At 48.0% G+C, this 16,955-nt stretch overlaps 1 protein-coding gene across 2 annotated transcripts in view; it reads left to right on the top strand.

Annotated features, from left to right (window-relative positions):
- Positions 1 to 455: 455 nt before the first annotated feature.
- ST3GAL1 (ST3 beta-galactoside alpha-2,3-sialyltransferase 1) overlaps positions 456 to 16,955 on the top strand; it is a 138,949-nt gene continuing 122,449 nt past the window's right edge. For both annotated transcript variants that reach the window (XM_054984474.1, XM_054984475.1), the window contains exon 1: positions 456 to 587. The gene's annotated coding sequence lies outside the window, so the exon portion shown is untranslated. The remainder of the gene's footprint in view (positions 588 to 16,955) is intronic.

Below are 16,955 nucleotides of genomic sequence, written 5' to 3'. Positions count from 1 at the left end.
ATGCTGGTGTCTGCAGAACGGAGCTCCAGCTCTGGAAATTTTGCGGGTCTCCGGGGTGCCACTGGACTCCAGCCCGGCTCGCGGGCTCTCTCTCTCTCTCACACACACACACACACACACACACACAACCACAACCCCCCGTCCTTGCCTTCCGCCGCGCTCATTCCGATTGGCGCGGGCGCGCACAGCCAGCCCCTCGCCGAGCCCGCCTCGCCCCCCGTCCCCCTTCCCCGCCGCACTCCGCCCCTTCCCCGACCTCCCCGCCCGGCGCGGGGCTCCCAGGGGCGAGCGGCGTCGGCCTGGCTCGCCCGCGCCCTCGCCCCGAGGAGGAGCCCGCGCCGCGCTCGCCTGGCGGCCCCCCGCCCCCGCCCGCCCCATCCACGTGGCTCCGCCGGGGAGGGAAGCGCTATATTAGGCGCGCAGGACGGAAGCAGCCGGCGCTGCCCGAGGGGGACGCGCGATTGTCGCCGCCGCCGCCGCCAGCCTGGAGCTCCGGGAGGTGCCGCGGCCGCCTGGCCGGCCCTTCGCGAGGACAAAGGCGCCGCGCGGCGCGGGATGCGAGCGGCCGGGGAGCCCCTGCGGAGGCGGTGAGCGAGCCGAGCGCTGGGGAGAGCCCGGTCGGGGCAGGCGCGGCACTGCGCGGCGCGGCGGGGGAGACCCGGCGGCGCTCGGGGGGCGGCGGGAGCGCGGCGATCTCCGGGGAGAGGAGGGGGCGGATCGGGGCCACGGAGGGACGCAAGGAGGGCCGGGGAGGACAAGTTCGGATCGGCCGGACCGGGCGGCTGGGCTGGGCTGGGCAACGGCGAGATCCCGTTACCGGAGCTCAAGCGGAGCGCCTGGGCTCGGGAGAAGGGGGCGTGCGTGCGGGAAAGGCGACGGCGCCCCTTCGCTCTTGCGGGATCGGGTGGCGGGAGGGTAAGTCGCTTTCTGAACTTGACCGTGTGTGTGTGTGTGTGGGGGGGGGGGGTTAACTAACTTTGTTGCGATCGTCCCTCTCCCCTACCCCCCATTTCCTGCGCTTAAGTGAGCCAAGGACAACCGAGTTGGAAAGGGGGGGGGTTGCACACTGTCTGGCCCCCTGCTCTCCTCCAAGGCGCCAATCTGGGCGGCTCCTCTCCCTCTTTCCTTCCCTCCCCCTTCACCTCTTTTCTCCTTTCCCTCCAGTTTTTTTTAGCAAATTCCAAATTCCAAAGTGGGGGGGGGGCTTCTCTCCCACCCACCCCCAACAGATCGGCTGGAAGGAGAGAAGTCTCCGCTTCCTGACAGTCGCCCCCGTGGGGGTGGCTTGTGGCTGGGTCGGATTTCGCTTGGATCTCTTTAGCTGCTGGGGGAGAGAAACTGGAAGTGAACTTTTTTTTTCTGCCACTGCTTTGCACGCCTCGAGGGCAGGAAATGCGCGGCGAGAAAGTGGCACAGGAAACAAGCCCCGCGAGCTCTGCCTTTTCTCTTTTGGGCTCTGCAGATGGGCAAGAAAATGTTAGAGGGAGTGTAAAACAACGCTGCGGAATAAGCGCCGAGCTGGTTAGAGAGGCAAAAGCTTTATTTGAGGAAGTTACATACTTGAGGGAAAGAGGGAGAGAGAGATCCTAGCTATTTGACTACATCTTGCAGAGAGAGAGAAGTGTGGCAGGAGAGAGAAGAAGCAGGATATTGCCCTGGTTAACCCAATAGGAGACAAGACAAGGAAATGACCCCCAGGAAACAAGAGAGGTGCTATTCTCACTGTCTTAACTAAGTGATCCTTGCTGCCCCCTGCATGGTAGGCTCTTCTTCCTTCTTGCTGCTGCAGTACACCAGACATTGCTATTTCTAACAGAAAAGCCCCCCCCCCCATGGATCCGCTGGTTCCAAGACCCCTTTGAGCCCAGGCAGGTTGATCCGTTTGGCCACTCTTGTGCACGGAATGTGTGGTAGGGCCAAGCTACACATGACGAATGACACTTGAACGGCAAGTGGATTGAGTGGAGGGCAAGTGAACAGGGAGAAATACACTTGCCGTTCAAGTGTCATTCGTCATGTGTAGCTTGGCCCGTAGAAAGCTTCCTTACCACGTGGCAGGGGGAGGCAGACATCCTGTTCACAAGTGACAGGGAACGGACTCGCAATCTATGCAATGGTGCGCTCTTGATTTTTCTGTAAACGCGTGTAGAGGAATTCTCATGTTGCATTCAACACGTGCGCCGCTGAACATATAATTGAACCTGCGGATCTACTCGGGTATTCGCCTCCAGTTTCATTTGTAAGGTGAATACACATTGCCTCTTTCTGACAAACAGATGTTCACACATGCAGGCAAGAAGAACAAACGTGCCTTCGCTGTAATGTGTAGACAGGGCTAGTAGATCAAGCTATCAAGGCAGCCTGTGTATTTATTTATACCTTGCTTTTCTCAACATGATTCTCATCTCTGATTTAGTCTTAAAAGCCCCGGCTTGTGAGACAGATTAGGGAGGGTAGGTGGGAGAGTGGAGATTCGAACATGGGTCTCCCAGATCCTGGTCTGACTGTACCGCACTGGTCCATCAGTTGTTCAGAGTGACCGTTTTTGTTTTAACCCTTCTTGTGGCCCTTCAAGAAGACTAACAAAATTTGTATCCCAGCATAAGCTTTTGCAGACTTGAGCCCGCTTTGTGCATGGAAATTTATGTTTTAAAGTGCCGCAAGAGTCCTGTTTGTTTATTTAGCTATCTCTCAGGAACAATAACCTTTTTTTGTTGAGCAAGATTCAGGTCCAATAGCACCTTAAGGACCATCTAGATTTCTAGAGTTTTTGAGAGTCAGACTCTTGAAGGCTCATACCCTGGAAATCTAGTTGGTTTCTGTATGTGAGCATGATTCCCTATGAAAAGAAGATACGGGGTTGAGAATGTAGTTTTGGAACCAGCGGGACTTTAATAGGGAGGGGTGGGATTTTTGAGTGGTTCACTTGCCCCCCAAAACCTCTGCTTAAAAACAAGGGAAAGCGATGAAAGACTAGCTCAAAGTATGCGAGGAAGCCAAATGAGAACTGTTTGCCTATCCTGCCCCCCAACCTAGAAATAAAAGCAGACCCTTCTATGTCATGCTGTGCAAATGGTGCATATGTGCATGCATGCGCGGTCCCCTTTGCTATTAAAACTTTCAAAGTTGGGTGACTCGTCTTCCATGTAGCACCGTAGGGTGTTTTCCCGTGTAAGTTGTCTTGGTAATATTCCCAATGACAAACTCTGTTAAGGTAGGCCTGGGTTATTTTTGTATTGCGACTGAGGATAGTTCTTGCTCGAGGCCGTCCAACAACTTCATAGACGTGACCGTGTTTAAACTGGGGATTTTCCTGCTTATGCTCATGGCATTTTTACACATGAGCTTAAATAGTCTTTCAGCCTCCTGTTGTCATTATGTCAACATCAGATCGTTCATGTGGAAGAGAACCAAGGACAGGCAGCTATGTTGGACGTGAGCTGCTGTCAGTAGCGGACAGTTGGGGATTTGGTGGCATCCCCCCTGGAGGAGTGCATGTGAATTCCGAGACAGCCCCTTAGAAGCAAACACGCTGCTTTGGTTGAGTTTCAGTCCTTGACGGTCATCTTTTAGTTTTGTCCTGGCAGTGGCTGCCCTGATTTTTGTCCGGAGTGCCAATAGAATGATTACAGTTCAATGAAGCAGGGCCGGATCGACAGAGGGGCAGGGGGGTCTCCTGCCCCTGTGCTGCTGCACAGAGGGCGCTGAGCAGTGGCTGGTCAGGAATGTGTGCTCCCGGCCCTAGGGCGGCAGCGCGGGCAGCGGCATGGGAGGGCTGGGGAGCTGCCCCCCCTCCTGCAGTGTTGACGGGGCGGCCGGCTTGCCATACACTCCCAGCCCTTCAGCAGCTGCACAGGTGGCAGTGTGGGAGGGCTGGGAAGCCGCCCCCACACCATGCACCAGCAGCAATGATGGGGCAGCCAGCTCGCTGCGCGCTCCTGGCCCTCCAGCAGCAGCGCAGACGGCATACTCCCGGGGGGGCACCCTACATGATGTCACAGAAGTGACAGCATCATGCACTCCTGGGAGTACACGTGCACTTCGCACACGTGCGAGGGCAGGGGTGCCACTGGACTTGGGTTGCCCGGGGTGCTGGCAACCCTAGATCCGGCTCTGCAATGAAGCAAGAGTTCCTTTAAGCCCCTACTCTGGGCTGACTCTCATGGGCCTCCGAACATGTGTAGAATGCCTTTCCAATCACTACAACTATCCCTAACACGTAATGAGACAGCTGCTGAGCAGACGGCATGGCCATTTGCAAAGCACCTCCCAGAAAGGCCAAGGGACATAGCAGTTAATACGTTATTCTAGGATCAGGAAGATGCAGATTCAAATCCTCACTTCATCATAAAACTGACTTGGGCACTGCAGATAGGGTTGCCAACCCCCAGGCGAGGGCTGGATTTACACGTGCTGTAATGGAATTACAACTCATCTCCAAGTGACAGAGTTCAGTTCCCCTGGAGAAAATGGCTTCTTTGGAGGGTGGACGCTATAGCATTACACCCTACCGAGGTCCCTTCCTTTCCTAAACGCCACTCTCGCCAAGGAACCACCATCAAAATCTCTAGGTATTTCCCAGATGGAAGTTAACAACCCTAACTACAGACCAGTTACGCTCCCTCCGTCTAACCTACCTGACAGGGTTGTTGTGAGAATACAGTGAGAAAGAGTTAACTATCTGAACAGCCCCTGAACTCCTTGGAGGAAGAGGAGAATTATACTCTGAATAGATAGATCTGGCCTCCTGGTGCTTCCCCCTCGAAACCACGCACTGGGTCACATCCTGCTTGCGGCAACAGCCGGGTCATAGAGAGAAAAAAGTATGTGCGTCATAGAATCTCCCTCTTTTCTGTTAATTGACTTGAATGCCGCGGCAGATATCAATTTCTGGTAGGCAAGGAAGTTCATCACACGTGTGTGGAGAAGAATTTGGGGAGGAGAGGGGCAAATGAATGGGCACTGGCCCTTGAAGGGCCTCTCTCCTTCTAATTATGTCCCTCCGTTTCTCTGCAACAGCAAGTTGGAACTGCAGGGTTGAGCCAACAGCGGCTCTGTCTTCTGTGCTACTTTAGTGTGTGTGTGTGTGTGTGTGTTTTAATCTGCTAGCAATTAAGTTTGGAAATTGCTGGCAGATCGGGCTCTGATCTCTTACCAAGCAGATGGTGTCTTCAGGGTTTATAGCCGCTGATAAATTAATAAGAGGGGCTTCTCAGATTTATTCTGCTGATCAGTGGCCCTTCCCTGGCCTGGAAGCCGGCTAGAGGTCTCCCCCCCACCCCCATTCCGTCATCTGGTACCAGGAGACAAAGTTGTGTTTGCACATTTGGTCAAGGTTGTCTGCAGGAGCTGTGCATGATGTGGGAAGGCTGCACGGAACGTGTGGCAAGCTGCTCTTCTGCCTGGAGAGTGTGGCCAGTCTTTTGAGGCAGCTGGGCTTCAGGACATGGGCACTCTCTCCCGGATGGATGTGTTAGTTAACACAGAGAGAAACTGCAAAGCACACTGCCCCTTGTCGGCTGCTGGCTGCATTTTCAGGAAAGTTTTCTCCACACTGCCTGGCGGGGAGTGAGCATTCTCTGCTCAAAGTGCTCCATCTTGAACATGCCTTCTGCAAAGTGTTTGACATGACCTGATATAGCCTGCCAGGGAGGGAACACCACAATTCAAGTATCAGCACAGCTTTGAATTCACTGAACTTCCGTTTCCCCAGCTGCAAAATGGAAATAATCCATGGCATTGTTGTAATCGCTAAAATTTGCAAGTGAAGCGTGGGGAAAAAATGTATAAAAGTTTTGCAGTCCTTAGTATTAATACTTGGTCTTTAGCAGGTACTGATCCTTACAGGTTAGTATTGCTTATTACTGATTGTCACAGGACTTACAGTTGCAGGTTATCTGTGTAGTTGTATCTCGTGACGGTGGGAAACAGTTTCAACATTCACCCCGATTGGTTACGGCACTTTCAATCTGTCAAAAACGAATTGTGCAATTGCGATGATGCAATTTTTGTTGGGGCACAGAAAGAAGAAGAAAGGGGATTTCAAGTCCTGCTCAGTTTTGCTGTTTGAAACATTTTTAACATTTAAACGTTTTTAAAGTCGTGGGAGGGGGGAGAAAATACTAATAATTAACTGGAGAGTTCAATTTCCTCTAGTGAATGAGCTGGGACTGAAGGTTTAAATCTTCTCTGCTCTTTTTGTGCGAGCTCAATCTGAATCACAACTGAACCTGACCCCAGGTTCCCTCTTACAGACAGTTGGAGATCCGTAATCGTCACTGCAATTATCCATTTTGGGGCGTCTTCCCTCCAGGGCTGACTCTCATGTGCCTCTGAACATGTGCAGAATGCCTTTCCAATCACTACAGTTGTCCCTAACATGTAATGAGACAGCTGCTGAGCAGAAGGTATGAGCATTTACAAAGTGCTTCTCTGAAGGGCCAAGGGATATAGCAGTTAGCATGTTATTCCATGATCAGGAAGATGTGGATTCAAATCCTCGCTTGTCCATAAAACTGACTCAGTCTTTCCTAGGGGCACAGGGAAGCATACATGATTCTCCTTTTACCATAATTGTCCTTACAACAACCTTATGAGGTAGGTTAGGTTAAGAAAGTGACTGGCCCAAGGTCATCTCATTAGTGCAGATTTCCCCATCAGTTTCCCCATCGCTATGGCGCAGAGTGGTAAGCTGCAGTACTGCAGCCCAAGCTCTGCTCACGACCTGAGTTCGATCCCGGCGGAAGCTGGGTTCAGGTAGCTGGCTCAAGGTTGACTCAGCCTTCCATCCTTCCGAGGTCGGTAAAATGAGTACCCAGTTTCCTGGGGGTAAAGTGCAGATGGCTGGGGAAGGCAATGGCAAACCACCACAAAACAAAAGTCTGTCAAGAAAACGTCGTGATGCGACATCCCCCCAAGGGTCAGTAATGACTCGGTGCTTGCACAGGGGACTACCTTTACCAGTCCTAGGTGGACACTAAATACGCCTCTACACTGCCTCTGTGACCTTAGGTTTTCTCTGACCTGAATCGCATTCAGTTTTACTTCAGTCCCATTAACTTTGAGGTGTGATAGGGGAAGATCCAATACATGCATGAATGCGCATGGAGCTGCCTTATACTGAATCATTGGTCCATCAAAGTCAATGTTGGCCGTTTCCACACTACTCACCTTCTTCTGGAACGGGGTGCAACATCATGAAAAAAACCGCGGAAGATAGCGTCTTCTCACGTGAGTTTTGCGCGACGTCGTGCAAAACTCACGCGAGACGATGCTATCTTCCGTGGTTTTTTCGTGATGTTGCGCCCCGTTCTGGAAGAAGGTGAGTAGTGTGGAAACGGCCATGTCTACTCTGACCGGCAGCAGTTCTCCGGGGTCTCCAGCAGAGGTCTTTCACATCAGCTGCTGCCTGGTTTTTTTCTTACTAGAGATGCCGGGGATTGAACTTGGGACCGTCTGCATGTTGCATGCAGTTGCTCTGCCACTGAGCCACAGCTCCTCCACAGCTTCAACATCCAAAGATACTTGAACCACATGAAAGGCGGAGTATCGAATAACAAAAAGAAAGAAATAAGTACTTTTGGCCTATTGGGGTGGCAGAAGCTCTGAACTTAAGCTGAGAAGATGGTTGTTGTGGGTTTTCCAGGCTGTATTGCCGTGGTCTTGGCATTGTAGTTCCTGACGTTTCGCCAGCAGCTGTGGCTGGCATCTTCAGAGGTGTAGCACCAAAAGACAGAGATCTCTCAGTGTCACAGTGGTTGTTGTGGATTTTCCGTGACTGTGACACTGTGGTTCTGGTCGTAAATGAGTGACTATTTGATTTCTGAGCCATCTTGACGGCTGCACAGGGAGGAAGTGATTAGCAATTGCATTTTAACCTTCTCTTGCTTTACCGTGCACAAAAGACTTCATCCTGGACTGGAGGCATCCGATTCATGTGGGACGGGCAGTACTAAAGATCTCACCCTACAGATTCCAACGAGCAATGTCACATCTCATTAAATGTCAGTTCTGCTTATATTTGACAGCAAGCCGTCAGAGCCGCTTCTCATAATCTCTGCCTTTTCTAATTTATAGCGCCCTGCTCTCATTGTCACACTCTCTGCTCATTTAGAGGGAATGAGGAAGAGTGTCTGAGGCTAGCCAGTCACCGGTGAGTCAGATCTTTTGCCCTGATAAGGGCATCAGCTTCTTAGCTCTGCAGACCTTAGGACTTTTGGTACAGTGAGATAGGATAGCGAGATCCCCAAAGGATCTGAGGAGCCCTATATGCTTTGCAGAGGGTAGCTGCATTTGGCTGATGTATCAAAAAGGGACAGGAGCTTTATAGACCAACCTTTAAAAAAAATTCTAGAATAAACTAGAGACAGAGCATTTATTCAAATAGGCTTGGAGAAGCTGGAGCTCCGGGATGATACAGCAGTTGGAGCTCTGGGCGTGGATCTGGGTTCGAATCCCCCTCTGCCACAGAAGCTATTTGAGTGACCTTGGGCCAGTCACAGTCTCTAATTCTAACCTACCTTACTGTTCAAGATGGTTAGCTGTGTTGAGTCTGTCTGTAGCAGTGGAAAAGAGCAAGAGTCCAGTAGCACCTATAAGACTAACAACATTTGTGGTAGAGCTTTTGTGAGTCACGGCTCATTTGTGTGAGCTTTTGTGAGTCACGGCTCATTTCTTCAGTAAACCTTACATGTTTACTGTGAGAATAAAATGGAGAAGGCGAGAATATTGTAAGGTGCTTAGGGTCTCTGTTGGGGAGAAAAGTGGTGTATAAATAAAGAAGCATCTGTATACCAGGGCCTGGATTGAGGCACTTAAAAACTTGTTCTTGACCAGTTTGGGAGATCGTGTTGTTTGTCCTGCTGAGATCAGTTTTTTTTAAAGATCCCGAAATCTGTTTCTGGTTAACATCTGAAGAACCAAATATGAATGTATGCTTTTCATGCTCTGGGATCCACAGCACTGTCTTACAGCAGACCGTCGGGATATTTGATACTAGACTCGCATCTGTTCATGAAATGTTCTATTAATAACACTTGATCCAATAAGAGATGTCCTGACATCATCGCAGCTTGATCTTGTAACGTTGCCAGAAATGGAATCTCCCAGATTAGCTACAGATGGCCCAGAGGGAAAGGGTGGAACGGGTTGTAAAATGGGGTTTCTCGAGAGGAGAGCTGTAGTTACTCCCCAAAGGCAATGACCAAATCTCTGGTTTAAGATTGGAAGAATTATCTCGTGGTACGACGGGCTCATAAGTATGGAGAGTTTTGATTTTGTTGCTCTTTGGCTTTGGTTTGTAGCATGTGGCTGGGCTCGCTTGCGTGAGCTGTGATTACATTCCTCTTGAGTTACATTGGAGGCTGGAAAGCATTGGTTGGCTTTTGGAGAGCTGGATGGTATGAGTTTGATTGCCTTGAAGTGCTTTTTAGAGATCCAGCATCGTGGTTAGTGTGCTAGACTGGGCTCTGGGAGACCCGAGTTCAAATCCTCACTCATGGGCCAGTCACTCTTTCTTCACCTAACCTACCTCATAAGGTTGTTGTGAGGATAAAATGGAGGAGGAGGAGCGAATGATGCTGTAAGACACTTTTGGTCCCCATTGGGGAGGAAAGCAAGATATAAACAATCTAGACACATTTCAGTCCACACCTTGGCAGCAGTCCTGATCTGTGAGATGAAAATGCAGTCTTGCAGAATTGTAAATAAGGGTATGGAGATTCTGGCAGCCCCTCACCTGATACCAAAGCTCTGTACCGAAGTCTTACTTGCGGTGTAACCAACACATGCATAAAGTAGACATTATCATCATCATCATCATTGTTATTGTTGTTATTAGCTTCATTTATATTCTGCCTTACTTATCGGGACTCGGCAGATTACAGATCTGAGGGGATTGATCCATGGCCTGCTTTACAAAGTTACACCATGCCACACAATATATGAGGTAGAAGTGGTTCTGTATTTTTTTTCAATTTTTTTCAAAATATTAATTCATTATAATTTTTTTAAAAAAATCTCTTTTCCCCATTTGCATTTCTAGATAACAACATCTGGTCAGAATTGATATATATATTAGTTTCTGGATGTGTGGGTTTGTTTTTTGTAAAAGTGTATATTATTGACCACTGAGAAAGGTCCCTGAGGCCGAAACGCATATGGTCTTGTGTTGGTCATTTGATCTGTTCATCAACTGCGTTTGGAAAATATTATAGCTTACATAAAGCTTGCTCTGAATCTCAATGCAGCCTGACATCCAGGCCTTTTGTTTTTAACTTTACTTTGGTGTACACTAGAGGTGGGCATGAAGCAAAATACAAACCAAAGTTCGTCACGAACCAGGCCGTTTTTTGGTTCATGAACCGGCAGTTCGTCAGGGGCATTTCTAATGGACCATGACAAATTGTGAACATTTTTAGGTCGGTTCATTTTTCGGTTCATCACTGTAGACAGCCTGGCACTGATCAATCGGTTTCCTAGGCAACAGGGGGAATGGGCTTTCTGTAGACCTTCTGCTGCCCCGGATGTGACGTGTTCATGTACCGAACAAACCAGTTTGCAAACCGGGCAATTTCATGCCAGTTCGTAGTTCATGGTTTGTGAAATGTGACAAACCCCAAACCCCAAAGAACTGCCATTTTCCCAGTTCATACTTATCTCTAGTGTACACCACATAATAAATATTTATTAGGGAAATGGTGATGTCAACTGCTTAGGGAAGAAAAGTGGAGTATAAATCACTAAATAAATGAACGTTGCCCAGTTTTGACGAGCTGCTGTTAATTAGTTGAAAAGCAGCCTATTATTTTTGATTAGTTGTTCTCATGCTAAAATAAGGAAACGCCGGACACCTTAATGACTAGCAAACTGACTAGTGCAAAAGGGAGCTGCTATAGGTCATAACTTAGAGTGATCAGATAAGCGGAATTTCTGATGCACTTATTTTATATAAATTACACTTTCATTCTGGATAGATGGTATTCTCTTTGTGGGGAGGTGGTGCTCTGTTGTCTTGGTGCTGGAAGGAAGGCAGTGGGAGGGCTTCTGGTGTCCTGGCCTCACTGACAGTCCTTTAGATGGCACTGGATTTCTAGCCACTGTGTGTGACAGAATGTTGGACTGGATGGGCCACTGGCCTGATCCAACATGGCTTTGCTTATGTTCTTATGCTTATGTTCTTATGGATGGACCCGATGTTATGCTGGCCTCTGATGCAATGCATCTGGATGGTGAAGCGAATCACCTTTTTTTTTTGTTTGAATGTAAAATCTGAAAAGAAACGCAGGAATAAAGGCTGAAGTTGATTGTAATCATGTTAAGTGGTTTTCACTGGGAAAGAATTCTAGCGCTTGTTCAGGCTGTGCTCGGTATTTGGACGTGAAAAATAAATTCTGGTCGAAAAAGTTTTCGCTGTACAGAAACGGGACCTGCCAAGTTTGTCCCGAGTCTCCTGCCCCCCTTCCCCAGTCATGAGACTGGCTTAAAAAATAATGAGATTAAAATAATCCCTTTAAAAATATTGCAGCCTAGTTCCCAAGCCTAGAAGGTTACAGCAGGATTATGTATTTAAATTATTTCGCTCTCTCTCTACAGGAACGAAACATTTTAATTTAACTTTGAGGTGGCAGTGGAAGGACTTGTTCTCATTACCTTTTATCAATGACAACAAGACAGGTGTATGCCACTCCCAAGTGAGAGTTTTTATGACCATTAACTGCAGGTTTAACTAGAGTCCTGTTTTCAAGTTACTAGAGTCCTGTTCTCAAGTCAAGACTAGGGTTGCCAGACTCAGAATGGTAACCAATGGGAAGATTGGGGTGGGAATGTGGTGCGGTGTCACAAGCATGATGACATCACTTTCATGATGACATCAGTTTCAGGGAAAACCCTCAAGTGGCAGTGGGTAGCTCTAGGAATCACCAGAAACTCTATAGTTCTACATAGTTTCACTATAGAGTTTCTGGCAATTCCTAGAGCTACACACTGTCACTTCTGGGTTTTCTTTGGAAGTGATGTCAACATGCTCATGATGCTTCCAGGTTTTTTGCCTATTAGATTGACAGCAGGCAGTGGGAGCTTGAGGCAGGGGATCCCCCACCCCTGCTGGCAGCCCTCCAGTGAACGCTTGATCTTTCTTCATATGTGCATCGAGTAAATCTCATGTTACATTCACCATGTGTACAGCTTGAATGTATGATTTAAACTCCACATTCAGCTCCACATTCAACACACGTACAGCTTGAACATGTGATTTAAACCCCTGGCTTCGTTAGTAAGGTGAACGTGTTACAAACAGATATATACACATCTTAGAAACAGATGTTCTTTCTTACAAACAGAAAAATGCACATACATGCAGGATGTATGTGCATTCCTGTACACACGTTATAGTGAACGCATGTACAATCTGTGTACAGAATACACTTGATTTTCCTTTTGGGTAGTTCTCATGTTACATTCCAAGATGAATGCGTGATTTGAACCCCATGTTTATCCAGGTCCTGGTCCCCTTTGTAAAGTGAATGTGTATTGTCTCTTTCTTACAAACATGGGCACACAAGCACGCACACACAGGATGTGTATGCTTTCATTGTCACTTCTGAACCACAACAGAAATCAAGAGTCATGAGACAGAGCAAGCCTTGCTTCCCATCACGGTTGGAATGCAAACCAGGCAGATCAGAACAGGACTTTTGTGAGCCACCTTAGGCTCCCAGTCAGTGATTCCCTCTGACCACATCACCCGAATGCAATTCAAAAACAAGTCACATAAACTTGCCAGCATCCCTAGACTTCCAGAGAAAACAGAATCCCCCCCCCTTCCAGAGCCTCCTTTTTGCAGCCCTGGATGAGAGACTTAAGTGCTGACTTCAGACTTCAGCCTTGCCCATCACCATTGGCTTGCCAACCTGTAGGTGAGGCCTAGAATGCATCTGGAATTTGAAGAGGGGATTCTATGGCATCATATCGCTGCTCCGCTCCCCCCCCCCTTTCCCCCCTTTTCCAAGCACCAATTGCAAATTTCCAGGAATTTCCCAAGCCAGAGTTGGGAACCCTTCGTTTCAAGCAGGCCATCTTTAGCTTTTCAATGCTGTGTTTAAGCAACACTAATCTTCATATGATTACAAAAGCACAACCCATTTCACGGTGGTTGAAAAAATAGTTTTTGTGATGGCATGGGTTCTAGCCAATTGGAACTGTGCCTAGCTGTCGTTTGCAGCAGTCATGCGGAACTAGCTCCTCTGAGAAGGTGATACATTTGAACCAAACACAATGTGTTTTCATAGCAGGTTTACCACTCTTACAGTGCAATCCTAAAAAGAGTCACTCCAGTCTAAGGCCATTGAAATCAACGGGATTAGACTGGAGTGACTCTTCTTAGGATTGCACTATTAAGTACATAGATCTATGTGTTACCTTTTCTTTTTAACTATTGAGTTTCCCCCCACCCCCAGCCTTAGTCAAAACTAGGTAGGTAGAAAGGTTTATTGTATTCAGCCATAGGCCATTACAAGTCACAAACAACAAACAAAACAGAAACACAAGCTTGAATAAAATTGATGTGACATGGTCAAAGCATTCAAGTTTAAAACTAGATACAACCATTAAACCATTTCCGGTTGTCAAATTCATATAGGACAATAAAAGTATACACAGTTAAAACAGTAAAAATCCCCAATGTTCAATGTTAACGTCAAAACTAGTCCTCTTATATATTGACCTGCTTCCAGAACTTTGGTGCAAACTTTTTAGAGGAAACCTAAGTTCCAACTGCATATCTGTCTTTCACCTACTTCTTTTCCTTCTGCCTTTGGAAGAGAGTCAACTGTCTTCCCTCATCCATAACCAGAGTTGATTAATGGGGAAGGAGTGTCTCTGTAGGAGTTCAGGCTCAGACTTGAACAATGTATACTTGGCAGCTCTGTCCCGTTTTATCCTGGTACAAAATTTCATCAGTTTTGAACGTCCCATTAGAACGCCGTGTCTCTTTCTTTCTCCCTACCCAAAAGTTACATGCTTTGTAATTCATATATCCCTGACTTAATGAATGAACAACATTCTACAAATTAAGCCAACAAAAATGCATTTTTATCCATTCCTGCATGCTAACGAAAGAAACCTTATATCCTCTATGAGGTGCTTGTATACCAGATGCTATGGAATGACTCATGTGCCTACAATTCTTGTTGCGAATGGCTGCAATTAGGCATTCGCCTCCTGGGGTAAAGTTTATAAGGGAAAGAACCTAATTATGGATTTTACAAAGAGGCTGGAATGCTGACAAATTCGTCATCAGTCTCTCGGGCTCCTTTTTCTTAAAGAAGAATATGAACCAATCTTCAAAAATGTGAAGTTGGACTCTTAGTAGGTAAATCAGGGTGGAGGGAGAAAGACAACTCAGTTTTGGCTGGGTTGTATGCTTGGATCTTAAACCTTTGATAATTAAATGAAGACAGATAGAAGTTAAATGTAAACAGACATCCTACAAGGTGGCTTTCCTGCATACGGAAATGCTTGATCAGATCGGCGGTCCATCCATTTCAGCATCCTGTCTTACACAGAGGCCAACAACAGGGTACAGAGACGCCTTCCCCTTAAGACGTCTCCTGGCACTGGTATTCTGAGGTTTACCGGAGGTTCCCTTCAATCGCCATGGCTAGTAGCCACTGATAGACCCATCCTCCATGAATTTGTCTCAGCCCCCTTTTAAAGCTATCTTTGCCTGGAGCCATCACTGTATCCTCCGGCTTTTTAATCACTTTGCCTTTTGAGACATAAATACATAGAATTTCATTACTGGATTAAACTAAAGTATTCTGGTTCCTTCCAAGAGCCCCCTGGTGGATGCTTCTGAAAGCTTGCAAGGAAATATAAAAGTATTGACCACTTTGTTCTCAGCCTCTGGTATACTATTCCTGAACAAGGAGGTTGTACATTTTGTCCTTGTTTATGTTGTATGTATTTTGATCGGCATTCCAGTCCAGAACAGTGTTGGGTTACTGCTTTGAGCCTCTGATGACATCCTGCCTTCTAGAATTATATTGCTCCTGCAGTTGGGTTACCAGACAAAGACTGGATAAAGCAGATTAATTTACAGTTCAATAACTTTACTGAAGTTTATCAATGATGAGCATAAGTGATGAGATGAGAGCAAAACCTTGAACAACCTTCCTGCCCCCGCTCCCCGCCCCCAGATTCATCTTGTTTATTAAGATTGGTGGAGTCAAGATGAAATAATGCCTTGCAGAGTGAGAAATTTGAGTAAAACATTGCTAGCAACTTCTGTGCCGATTTCAGCAACCAACAAACTGGAGTCTAGAATTTAACAAACATTTAGTGGTATTGCACTAAATGACTAAAGATTTGTTCCAAGTTTGACCACAATTCATTCGTGGCATTATTACCAGATGTGTGACTGCTGCTGGACAATTGAACAAGTCCACCTATGTAAGTCTTAAACACATTTTAGAGAATTTCAAAAGTTAAACCACCAAAGCTGCACCTGATAAAGCCGATTTTGATCTTGAAGCTTGGACATATCTCAAGATAACTTTTTTCAGATATCTCAAGATACCTGAAAAGTGACATGAGCTTGGATACCATTGCAGATCTTTGGTAGGATTGCCAGCCTCCGGGGGTGGGGGGGTGGGGGTGGAGATCTGCCGGAATGACCACTGATCTCCTTGCAACTGAGATCGGTTCCTCTGGAGAGAATGGCTGCATTGAAGGGTGGATTCTATGGCATTATACCACACGGAAGTATCTCCCAATCCCAAACCTTGACCTCTTCAGGCTCTACCTCAAATCGCCAGGAATTTCCCAACCTAGAATTGGTATCCCTTGTTGAGGGAAGGGATTTCCTTCAGAGGATCAGAATTTTCTCACCTCCCGCCCCCCACTGGAGCTTGAAATGCTGCTCCTGGGGGACGGGAGAACCCCTTCCCTGGAACAGAATAATGGAGAGTCGGAGGGAGAAGGGAACTCCCTTGTATTAGCAGAAACATTCGATGGGATCAAACCTGTGTGTGTGTGTGTGTGTGTGTGTGTGTGTGTGAGAGAGAGAGAGAGAGAGAGAGAGAGAGAGAGAGAGAAGGGGGGGCATGCAAATGAAGGCACCCTGTGTATATCTCCAAAAACCTTATTTCATTACCTCAGTCAAGGACTGTATCACTAGACTGCACAGATAGGGTGAGTTGGAGGGAGAAAGAAAGAGGAAGGGTGCACTGGGGTCACTGGTGTGGTGCCTGCCCACGTACCCTAGGGTTGCCAGATCCAGACGGAGAAACTCCTGGAGATTTTGGGGATGGGAGCCTGGAGAGGGTGGGGTTTGGGGAGGGGAGGGGCCTCAGCGGGGAATAATGCCATAGAGTTTACCCTTCAGGGCAGCCATTTTCTCCAGGGGAACTGGTCTCTGTGCAGGGCCGGTGCCAGGGTTTCTGGCGCCTGAGGCGAGATACCTACTTGCGCCCCTTGCCTGCATGCGCAAAGTGCACACACACACTTCAGCCCTGTGCGATGATGTCACTTGTGAAGTCATCGCACAGGAGTGTCCCCCTCACCTGAGGCAGGCGGCAGTGGCGAAGGGGCAGGGAGGTGGCCTGCTTCCCCGCTCGCTTCCCCACTTGCTGCTGCGCCGCCTGGGCGCCCAGCTCGCCAGGAGCTGAGCCAAGGCAGGCAGCAGTGGTGAACGGGCGGAGAGGCGAGCAGGGATGCGGCCTGCTTCCAGGTCGCTGGGGGCCGGCACAGCGCCTGCCGTCACTGCCTCCATGGACGCACCAGGCCTGTCTCTGTGGCCTGGAGATTCCGGGAGATCTCCAGCTACCACCTGGAGGCTGGCAAACCTAATTGTACGCAGAAGTGTGTGGCCGATGTCATCTATCATTTTGCTTTTAAGGCCAGATTAGCGTGCTCACTCAAGCTGCTGCTCTCAGATTCATAAAGCAGAGATGGGTGTG

Source organism: Eublepharis macularius, chromosome 7 (assembly GCF_028583425.1).
Source record: "Eublepharis macularius isolate TG4126 chromosome 7, MPM_Emac_v1.0, whole genome shotgun sequence".
Classification (NCBI taxonomy): Eukaryota; Metazoa; Chordata; class Lepidosauria; order Squamata; family Eublepharidae; genus Eublepharis; species Eublepharis macularius.
This window is presented reverse-complemented; position numbering and strand designations above follow the sequence as displayed.